The sequence below is a fragment of the Hakea prostrata genome, chromosome 3, assembly GCF_041222555.1.
Source record: "Hakea prostrata isolate BN-2017 chromosome 3, UWA_Hpros_2, whole genome shotgun sequence".
Lineage (NCBI taxonomy): Eukaryota > Viridiplantae > Streptophyta > Magnoliopsida > Proteales > Proteaceae > Hakea > Hakea prostrata.
In genome coordinates this window covers 50,987,079-50,999,541 of record NC_142602.1, presented here as the reverse complement: position 1 = coordinate 50,999,541, position 12,463 = coordinate 50,987,079, and positions in this window count along the sequence as shown.

The window sequence follows — 12,463 nt, the reverse complement described above, 5'->3', positions numbered from 1 at the left end:
ACGATTGTGCTTCCCTCTAAACAGTTCATTCTCACACTTTTCCAAATTTTGAAATTTATGGGGTTTGAGTGCATGATGCTGCTTCTTCTATGCATTATGAATGTACCTAATTTCTTTTAAATTTCGATGATATTTTGATTGCCAACGGTGTGCTTGTGTTTTAACGTTACAATCATGTTGTAGTATTTTTATCTTGTCAAGGTTAAACAAATCATTTTGTTTTTAAAAATAGAGAGCATTATGGTGGCTTGGTAGATGTTAAACAACCCTGTTTCCTTTGATTTTGAACTACTATTGATCTAATGTTTTCAGCCAGTGAATCTGTAAGTAGCTAATTATCTGGTCATATTTTATGTTCAATGCCTTTTACTTAATCCACAGGTTCAATGGTGCTTTTTGGGTCATTTCTTTTGAAGTGGCTCAACTTGGAATGAGTTTAAATATCATAAAATTCTTTCTCCCCCTAAAAAGGTGGGATTTAATGCTCTAGATCCCATTTGACTATCTCAGGACAGTGAGTGAGTTGTGAAGTAGTTTGTTGGAGGTTAGCAGATCCCTTCAAGCAGTTCACTCACCTGAAGTATTAGAACATGCTTCCAGTAACTTTGGTATCTATTTTTACTTGATTAACAAGTAGCCTTGCATTCTTGTTTTCTACACTTCTCTATTTATGTTGAATATGATGTTACTGCAGATCTGTTTCTAGGAGTTACATAATTTCTGCTATAGCTATAGCTTTGTTTTTGAATATAGTTTTTTCTGCTATTAACGATCAGGTTTTATGGGCCTTGAGCTTTTATATTTAAGTTTATTGATGCAATAGACCTCTTTTATAAGCTCATGACCATCCAAAAATATGGGATTGACTTTATTAGTTTGTTTAGTTAGAATCCTATTCCTTTATCTATTTGCTATCAAGTGTTTTAATTAGGCTGAAGTAGGTCTCTAAGAATCCAGGCTTATTTCAACCATTTTTCATTATTATTCAGTTTTCTAGTTTTCTTTCGTCATTTCAGGATTGGTTTAGGTTGATCGATTGGAAGAGATGAAACTATTATTAGTTGTGTCTGCAACTAAGCTCATCCATACCATTGTTCATTCTCATGTTTGATAACAAATGCCAAAGCTTGATACTTACTACTACTTTTCTAGGAAGATGGAGATGATGAATGGGGTGAATTGAAAGAAAAAGAAGGCTTAAATGCTTGCATTGTGAATAGGTACGTTTACAAGTTACAAAGATACAACAACCAAAATCAAGAGTTGAGAAGACGAAATAGGGTTGAAAAAGAAATAGACACCCTTCCATCTCACTTCTCAAAGATAACTTCATCTACAATTTCTGGCTTCTCTCCTACACTCCCCTCCCTTTCTTTATTATTCACTAAAGATATCAACTCTTTCTCTTTCCCTAAACATCTTATACAATGAAAGAAGCCAATCTCAAACCCCCTCCAACAACACTTAGATGTTGGAGCTGCTCCTGAAAGATCCAAAAGCTTTAACTTCAGATCCTCTTAAAATGAACTGATGGTAGAAAGCTGCAATTATTGTATGGATCCCTTTACTTTTCAAAGCTGCTACAACTAGCTTAGCATCCTCAAATCCTTTATCCTGCATTGAACAGCATCATGATATTAGATATTAGAACTAATAGTTGAATTGATTCTAGAAAATTAGAATGAATGTCAAGATAATGATCTCAATAGATGATCCAAGATTGCAAAATTGTAGCCATACTTCAAGTTTAAACTTAAAGACAAGCAGGGCCTATACGAATTGTAAAAAAGTATGCTTTTGGGATGGAACTCTTGATGGTGTCAACTATCAAAGATATGATCAAGTTGACACTTAGAATCCTTTTGCTCTTGCAGGAAATATTTTTAGCTGAAGTTAATTCTAGTTGGCCACCTAACATGTTGTAGATGGTTAAGGAAAGATATACCTTCTACAGTTTCATTTATTCAGCTATTTTATAGTTGTGTTTCTTATAATATAAAATTCAGGGAATGAGTCACATTCCAGTTTTATTACATTGGTTGTGAAGGTATTGTTAGTGAATTGTGTATTTGATGTTGAAAGCCATTGATTTTGTTTTTATTATTATTTTATTTATTTCTTTATTATTATTTGTGTGGAATGAATGCAGATAATGGGGCACAAATCTTATGCTGGGTTTGTAACCCATTCCAACATGGCCTCATCATCAAAAGTTACAATATAGCTCTGAAGCCTTTATTAAAATCTGAAGCCAAACTGCCGCTTCAATTGTGAAATCCAGCCCAAACCTAACCAGGACACCCTATTTGTTTTGAGATAAAGAAAGACTTGTTTGATGTTAGACCTTAAGATTATACCTTAATTTAAGTGTTATTATCTTTGAGAACCTTAGGAGGTTATGTCCGACCTTTTCCTTAGAGTAGATCCAATGTCCCGAAGTGAAGGAAGAAGTCCTTGTGGGCCCTCTTTATGGAAGACATGGTGTTTGACCCGAAACCCATGGACATTGACGATGATACCCCTTACTTGGGCACATTGTCGGTGTTTAGTAAAAACCTGCGCACCAAAGAGGGGTGAATTAGTTGAAGTACCATATGAACTCACGTGCTCAATCCGAAAATATTTCCCGAAACTAGACTTCTTGATGGACTTGTAGGAGAAAACCCCACTCAATTTGACCCCGTATAGCCTTCCGAATCCCTGTCTGAAGTTGCTGAACTATTTTTGGATTTTCTGTTGAAACTTGTTTTGGTCGATCCTCTTTGGTCGATCCTCTTTGGTCGATGTCATCAACCAAAGAGCATCGACCAAAGTTTCCCAGATTCGAGTAAATGATGCTGTTGGAATATTCTCTCACCTATATATGCTAGCCTCGTGTTTTGAGCCCTATTACACTCATTTAGACCACTAAGAACGAGAGTGGAACTTCCCAAAGCACTCTCTTGGTATTTGTGAAGGATTCTTGCCCCCAATCATTGCAATCATTGTCTCTTGACTCCATTATCATCTTCTAAGGTATGATTCTCTCTCTTGCTCTCTATCCTATCCACTTCTCTTCTTCTTTTTACTGATGAGACCATGGCCAAGGTGCTGCAACCTTGCAAACACCTTGCCATGAATGTCTCTTCCCATTTATACTTGCTTTTCCTTCATTCTTGCTATGCCTCACTTGCATCTTGATCCTTGCATATGCATTACAATGATTCTTTACTTAACAACTTGATTTCTTATACTAGACTGAAATATTGAGTATGATTAGTCAAATCTCTGGCTTGCAAATGATTGTAATCTTGTTCCTAACCCATTCCCCAACTAATTCTTTAGCTTCCCTTTCAATTACATTGATTTCTCATGAATGCTAGGATTCTTGTCTTTAGAACATAGGACCTCAATTTGGGGGTTTTCATTTGGACAATTGGATTATGATAATACTTGCTAGGTAGTGTTCTTACATTGTTGTTAATCATCCCTCCAAGTTTCGGATCGATCCGAGCCCCGGAAGACCGATTTTGTACCAAATCACCAAAATCCAACTTGCTGCTCGAAACCACTTTTGGTCGATGCCATCAACCAAAGAGCATCGACCAAACATGCTACTGACAGCAACCTTGCTTCGTTTTGATCCGTTCGACCTCCGATCTTCCCGATTTCTTCTCTAATCTCTTATTTATGTTTGTTTAGGGTCTTAACACTATTATTGGATCATTCATTTGTATCTTGGATCGTCATCAACTCAACTTAAGGTAAGGATGATTATCTCCATAAACACATAGGCTATGTACTTATGTTTTGGTGCTTATACTTAGTGAACATAGTCTCCTAATTGCTTTTGAATATCATAGGACTGCTATACATGTTTTAGAACAGTAGTATTGTGATTTTATATACTCTTGTCATAATGATTTATTATTCTTGTTACTTGTATTTATGATGGATCATTTCGATGTTATGATTTAACTTTTATCATGATGATGTATTAAATGTATGAGATATGATGGACTTGAGTATGCGATTGCTTAGGTATAACTTGGGATTGGGAAGTGTCCTATTGACGCTTCTGTCCTTGGGCATCGGAGGGAATAGTATGGGATGTTCTCCGAAGGTGCCTATCGACACTTTCCCGGGTTATTGGATGACATACATAGGATTGTCTAGTTGTGTGGCTAGGATTGTCCTTGTTGTGTCAGACCCGAATCGGAAGGGCATTGAGACCGAATGACCCGTGGTAGTGTATGGTTTGGTGGGCGCTCAAGACCGGTAACCAACCCAGGAGAGGACATAAACCATGCTACAGATACCCAGAAGGGGCCATTTATTGGTAGGGTTGCAAATAGCTAGACTCGGGCTCACGGGCACTCAAGACCGGTAACCAACCCGTGAGAGGACGTGAGAGCTTCCCGTTTACTATTTGTGGATGACCAATAGGGTTGATGAGTCCGTAATCCGGGATTTTGCTGACTCTATTGTGAAGGATACTGGAAAGGATCGCCCGGGGCGAGGAATGGACGTATCTGGATCTGAGTTGATACGACTGAGTAGATGACTTGCATTGGGCTAGGTTTTACCTTGACATGCACCAATACTTATACCAAATGGTGATGTGAGAGAGTGGTGACCGAATCCCCTGCCATGGTTTGAGAGGACTTTACCCAACTACCACGACAGTCCCAAGATACGGAATTGGTTGAGGGGGAGTGACTGACGACCCAAAGAAGTATGGTGCTATGACTTAAAGCATGTCTACCTTAGAGACTAGCATTCATAGAGTTAGAATCATACTTGCATCATGTGTTTCATAACATATTGAATCATGTTGTGGTTTGTATCATATGGCTTATGTTTTATGGAATAACTGCCTTGTTGAGTTCTTTTGAACTCACTCCTTTTTGCAACATCTTTGTTAGACTCTATTGCAAGTACTACCACTGTCGACTATGACAATCAACACTCTGAAGACCAAGTTGATGACTCTTAAACTACTGATTATGGTGACTACATTGGTGAAGATTAGCAGTCCAAGATTATCACTTATCTAGAGCAGTTCGGCCTTTACGCTTGTGTGCTAGTGTTGGGATATCGTCCCATTTTCTTTTTAACCTTTTTATTTGATTCGTTGAGACCGTAGTTTAGTTTGTTCCCTTGTCATTTTGGGAACCGGTTGTAACCCTTAATTTTAGTCGATCTACCTTCCACTATTATTATAGGATGGGTTTCCTCCATCCTTTTCACTCTTGACTGTTTATCCTATTTGAATCATTTCCGCACTTTGATGTTATTTGTGAATCCTTCTGAGATCTTTTTTTGACTTTTATTATTAAATTATTTGAATACAAAGAATTGTTCTTGCTTTTGATTATATTATTGTGCTAAGAGGCTATGATCGTTCCTAAACTTGACCGGCAGGACCGTGATTCACTCCCCGGGTAATCCAGATAGGGTACCCCCTTGGTGGATTTAGGGCGGTATGTGACAGCTGGTCTCTATTGGCAGACATGCTTTAAGTCATAGCACCATACTTCTTTAGGAAGGTCTCATCTCACAACGCCGGTTGGTAGTGGGTCCTCCATCCCTCGGGACAATCCATGGCTGGGAGTATAGGTCACCGCTCTCTCACATAACCATAAGTACTGGCGCATGTCAATGTTAAGCCTAGCCAAATGCAAGTATTCTACTTAGTCATATCAAGTCAGTTCTAGATACGTTCATTCCTCCCCTCTCGGGATCCTTTCCGATATCCTTTACACTAGAGTCCTCATAGTCCCGAACTACGGACTCATCAACCCAATTGGTTATCCACATATGGTAAACAGGAAGTTCTCATGACCCCTCACGGGTTGGTTACTGGTCTTGAGCGCCCATGAGCCCAAGTCTATCCATATGCAACTCTACCAATGAATGGCCCCCACAATGTGACTCCTGTCCTCTCACGGGTTGGTTACCGGTCTTGAGCACCCATGAATCCCCATTGCTACCACGGGTCGTTCGGTCTCAATATCTTTTCGACTAGGGTTTGATATAACGGGGACATCCTAGCCAGCCAAACACTGCTAGACAGTCCTAGGTATGACAACCAACAATTCAGGAAGGTTTCAATGGGCATCCCCGAAAACATCTCATAATATTTCCATTGATGTCCAAGGACAGAAGTGTCAAAAAGACACCTCTCCATCCCGAACCATACCTAATCAGTCACAATCATCAGTCAATCATATCATACACAATTCTAGTAACTCCTCATATAGAAAGTATACAATAACACGATCCATCTCATATACAATTGACAATAAAATACATTCATAACTAAAGAATGCAAGTAAGTAATGCTGTTGTAATTGAAGTAAGTGCATCAGTAGTGTATCCATAAAAGAATCTATTTATGGTTACAAATCCGAATGATTCTAATATAGAAACTTAGATCACACAATCTATGTAATTATAGAAGTAACCATCCTTACCTTATATAACTTTGAAGAGAACACCAAGAATCAAGGAGAATCTTTCTAAACTTGGCAAGAAGATCCTAAACAAGTATACATACCTTATTAGGAAAGAAGTCAAAAAGGCAGGAGATCAAACGAACCAAAACAGACCAAGAAAAGAGCTACTATCTTCATTGGTCGATTGATTGGTCTACTGACCCAGTCGACCAATTGAGTCAGTAACAGACAAAAACAGAGGTTTCTGATCCGAAAACAGAATTTTGCAATCCGAAACACTACCATACAAGAAGGGAATTATAATGACAGTGTGCTAGTACTAAAGAACAAGTCTAACGCTATCATTGATCAAAACCTAAAGATACAAATAAGGAAAAAAAACTTACCATAAAAGTAACTGTCAGGGTTTCTGAAGAAAACATGGTATGATCATGAAGGGAAAACCAGAGATTGATAGATTACTAATCTAGTAAAGAAAACATAGAGATTGTACACTAATCTAATCAAGAAAACAGATCTAAGAATGTAAGAATTCAGATCAGAAGATGAATCAAAGAAGAAGATCAAAGAGAAGATCATGGTTCCTTCAAAAGCTTGCAATGATCATGATTAAGATCATTATAATAGCCATCAATCCTTAGAAAACCATGAGAGATGAGTGGAGAGATGTTTGCAACAGAGGATGCAGCATCTACTCTACTGTCTCAGTCCAAAAAGAAAAGAAAAATAGAGATGGGGAAGAAGGAGAGACTGTAGACATACCTTTGATGCAAGAGGAAGAAAGATTACTTTAGTTCTTGCGAGAAATCAACCAAGGATGCAAGGAGAGGTTTGGAGAGGAGTCTTTAGACCTTCTAGAGAGCTTAGGAGGCAGAGGAGACAAAAAGGCTCGAGGTTTGATTAAATAGGAAGCTAAAAACCCAAAACAGAAGGTTTTCTCGGATTTCAGATTTGGTTGGTCGATTGATTGGTCTACTAGCCCCAATCGACCAATCAGTCGGCCAATAGAGACAACAAGGCCAGAATGCATTGTTTTGGTCATAACTTCTTCGTTTGAAGTCCGATTGATCCGAAATTCGAAAGGGAACCTCACACAAACATACCAAGACTATCTAGCATGAACTGGACATCATCCATGGTCAGAAACCAGTACTTTATAATTTGGGAACATGAGTTTCTAAATTGGAAACAACATGGTTTTCCATAGAAAACTCACCATGGATTCAAGGGAAGAATTAGAGAGAACAAGGCTTTACTCTAATGGAATATCAAAAACATATCAGAGGCAAGAATTATCATAAGAATGAATCAATCAAAAGAATACTAATCCTAGAATGAGAGGAATCAAAATAGAAACTTACTAGAATGCTTGTATCAATGATCAACATAGAAGGCTATAATGGCTAGAAAGAAAAGGGGAATTGATTCAAAGAGATGAAAAACATTAGAATAGCAGTAGAGGCTAAGATCAAACATGTTAAACATTAATTAGAAAGGAAGCTACAATAGAATGATCATGCTGTCCAAAACTCAATCAAAATCAATGAAGAATTGAGGAGATTCACCATGTGGTTTCAAGGAATGCATAGAGTGATTGGGGTTCACTCTAAGACATAAGGAGATTAGGGAATAGGTAGTTACAGTAGTGTAACACCTTCTCCATAATCAAAACATCAAGTTAGAACAGTAAGAAGAAGAAACGAGAGAAGAAGGAGATATAACACTGAGATCAAGGTCCAACTTCAAAGTGTAACATTAAACTAACCTTTCTTTACCCAAAACAGATAGGGTGTCCTAGCTAGGTTTGGGCTAGATTTCACACTAGGAATCCCCTGTTATATCAAACCCGATTCGGAAGGGTATTGAGACCAAATGACCCGTGGTAGTAATAAGGGTTTGTGGGCGCTCAAGACCGGTAACCAACCTGTGAGAGGACATGAATCACATTGTGGGGGTCATTCATTGGTAGGGTTGCAGTAGCAGACTTGGGCTCATGGGCACTTAAGACCAGTAACCAACCCGTGAGAGGACATGAGAGCTTCTCGTTTACTATTTGTGGGTGACCAATAGGATTAAGAGTCTACGTAACTGGGAAGGAGACGGTGACTCTAGGGGGAAAGATACCAAAAAAAATTGCAGGAAGTGAGGAATGGACGTATCTGTAACAACCTCTGTATTTCTAACCCGGGATCCGTATTGCAGGTTCAAGAAACCGAAGGTCTAGCCGGGTAAATTTGTGGAGTATCCGGATAGAAGTCCATGATCCATACCCTGAACCCATGGATCTGGATTCTCTTGATGAAGAGCCTGCCTTGCTTGGTAGTGGACTTCTGTAAGGCAAGTGATGTTTGGAGATGTCCGGAATGAAGGTAAGACATCTCCCATGTGTCCCTTAGGGTTAGGTTGTACTTGGACATCAACCCCCTGAGCAAAGCACCATTGTATAGCAATATACTTGGGGGCAATTGCTAGTGGCGGTTGATTAGACCAAACGACCGCCTGGTCTTGGTTGCGGGGTTTTGCCCTATTTTGCCCCTAGACTTCTATAAATAGCAACCCTCGCCTATTTTACGAATATTATATTCGGGATTGCTGTTTTTGGAGGTTAGACGATTGTGGAGACGTGCTAGAAGGTGATCTGAAGTGCTATCAGTGTCCTAGAAGGTTCTACTACCCTTCATAGCTGATCTGGTTGAGGTAAGTGATTCCCTGTTCACTTAAACTCCACCATTTGCTATGATAAAAGTAGATTAGTGTTCCTCTTTGGTTGTTCATAATCCTTCTATTGCAGTATCTACCCTTTTGATGATCTTGTTGAGATCAGATCCGAAACGAAACCCTGCTTTCATGAAAAGGACTGATCTAATAAAGAGGGAGGACTCTGGATAACCAAATTGATGTCAATTGTTAGGTTTAGTATCACCTTTGGTTATGGGAGTGATAGATTTGAAATTCGAACTATGATCATTCAAAATTCGGATTGAAATCGGATGATTAGAAGCCTGAGTTTTGGATTGAAACTCACTGTTTTTGGGGCGGTCACTAGTGGCGGTCGCTTAGCCTAAGCCACCGGCCCAAGTGACCGGCCGGTTTCCAGTGACCAAGTGACTTTTGGATTTGATTCGAATTATACCTTATTGTAACCCTGTATATAGGTGTTCTCTGTTTCAAATAAAAGTTTTACAATTGTTTCTGGTTTGCGATTCAGAGGAATTCTACTTATTTACAGGTAAGGACATACAATCCTATCTTTATGAAATGATTTAAACATGCTAGTCCAGTGTCTGTTATTACTGTTCTTTCATTTCATATGCTGCTGTAACCTTGTTTAGCATGCTGATCTTATTATATGCTTGTTGTTTGTACTGTCTTTACTTATACTTTGTCGATTATGAATGTGATATGATGATGGTTGATGGTTTGTGGTTCTGATGGAATGGGTATTCCATTGGGATATCTTAGCTTGGGATATCAGAGGGCTGTGGTATGGGACACATGCTCACTGATGTCTCCAGCACTGTCATAACTACTGGATGACATACCTAAGTAGAGTCTGAGTTGCATGGCTAGGTACCCCACATGATACTACCCTTTCGAAGGGGAATTGAAGCTGGATGACCCGTGACGGCAGTGATGTGACGATGGTCCACTGTTATAAATTGTAGGGTTGCATATGTTAGGGTTGGGCTCATGGACATCCAAGGAACGGACTGGGTGTCGTGAGGAGTCATGAGAGCATTCCGCCCCCAACAATATGTGGATGACCATAGGGTTATGGAATGGAGTCCAATAGCGATAACCAGTTCATGAGGGTTCTCATTCCTAGGTTGTGAAGGATACTGAACCGAGTTGGTTGGTGCCATAGGGGATGTACCTGGACTTCATGTAGTATGTTACCATTATGACTTGCATTGGATTAGAAACCCCGACATGCGCCAGTACTCATGCCAATGGTCGTGGTGAGAGAGTGTTGACTTAACCCCAGCCATGGTTTGAGAGCCAGGTGTGGACTTTCCATTTTACCCAAGATCCCTACAGAGGTAACCAGTCCTTGCCGGATCAAAGTGACTAGACCTACCCAAAGGAGAGATGGCGTATATCTTAAAGCATGTCAATTGTTAGAGACTTGCATAGTTAGATCTTAGAGGTATTCATATCTTGCACTCATACATATCATATATGCATTTATGATGGTTTGACATATGGATGGGAATTATATGTTGTTCTTATTGAGTTCTCCAAAACTCATTCCTTTATTTGTCTATGTTTTATTAGCTTGTATAGATGGAGGATATACGCCGGAAGATGGATTGGTTTCCCATGAAGGAACCTTCTCGTATGAAGAAGAGGTGGCACCAGCAATGGGAAATGGAAATAGCCTGTGCGGGAGAACCTGCGAGTGCATGGAGTGCGCTTATAGCACCCATTGATGGGCGTAGGAGACAAGTTGTTAGGTAGTTTGCTCACCGTATGGAGAAGAACTAGAGGACCCCTTTTCTAGAAATACATGAGAAACATTATCTAGCTTTAGGGAAAGAAACTAGAAAGAGAATCATATAATTCTTTTTGATTGCTTCCGCTGAACTCGTTTTCTTTTTGATTATTTATTCTTTCCTTGATTATTTTATTGGAGTATTTGGACTCCTGTAATCCTTTTATTTAATTATTGAACCTATTCTTGCTCATGATTGTCTTTACTTGCATTTGTTATTATTGATAGACTAAAACTGAGGATCCTGTGACGGATCACTCCCACGGGTTGTCGGGCGGGTAACCGAGATCGGCGGGTGGGGTGTGACAGTATCTAACCCTAAGTAGATGTGACTCAGTAGATGACTTGCATTGGGCTAAGTTTAACATTGAACACATGCCAATACTCAGACCAATGGTGATGTGAGAGTGATGACCTAAACCCCAGCCATGGAATGTCCGAGAAGGATGCAGGAACCAATTACTAATGGAGAACCCAAGATATCGGGAAGGTTGAGGGAGAGTGATTTGAGGCCTACTCAGAGGAGTATGCTGCCATGACTTAAAGCATGTTTACCAAGAGAGGCCAGCATATATAAAGTTAGAAGCATACTTACATTCATTGTCTCTTATCATTGCATTTATGTTTGCTATGGATTGGCTGAAGATGTTTATTGTGATTGAACTACTTGCTAAGTTTTTTTAAGCTTACCCTTCGGGGGACATGTTTTTAGATGCTTTTGCAAGAATGCATGAGAACCCATGTTTTGGTACGGAGGACCCTTCCCTATAGGGTTCAACTTCAGAATTCATTGGAGAAGGTCATGACTAGTAGTGTGACCAGCACACAAGTTTGGACTACACTGAGGTAGACAGTCCATGAGGGATCAGAGTGACTATACCTTCCCAGAGGAAGCTGGTGTTCCATCTTAATGCGTGTCTGCCATTAGATACTAGCAGCTGTTATGTTCTTAAGTTTGATTTTAATTGTTATTTGTATGTGAACTACCTGCTAAGTACTTTTGAGCTCACCCTTCGAGGACAATGTTTGCTTTAGACTTTGCTGCATGTATTGATGATGTCGAGATCCAAGAATACAAGACCCCGACGAGTGATCCGTATGGTGTACAAAGTGTTGGCGATCATGAATATCACGGTGAAGAATGTTTGTGTGTCGATTGCGTGTACCAAGATTAGCCCGACTCTGGAGTTGGTCTATCCTATACTTGATATGGTGATTTTTGAGTTTAGACATTACCTTTTTTATAAGGAAACATACTATTTGTAACACTTAGAACAATTTTGGTCTTTCGATATTCTTCTCAGTTGTATACTTTAGTTTTGACTATCCTTCCGCACTTTGATTATTTGAATTTACTTCCGCACACTTTTACTCTGATTATTTGACATCACTTCCGCACTCAAATAATTGTTTTGAGATCCTTATGAGATCCTTACTTTTGACTTTATTTCTGTAGTTACATTAATACAATGATTTATTCTTGCTCATGATTGTACTATTGTGTTATGTTGGAGGATGATGGTCTGAGACTTGA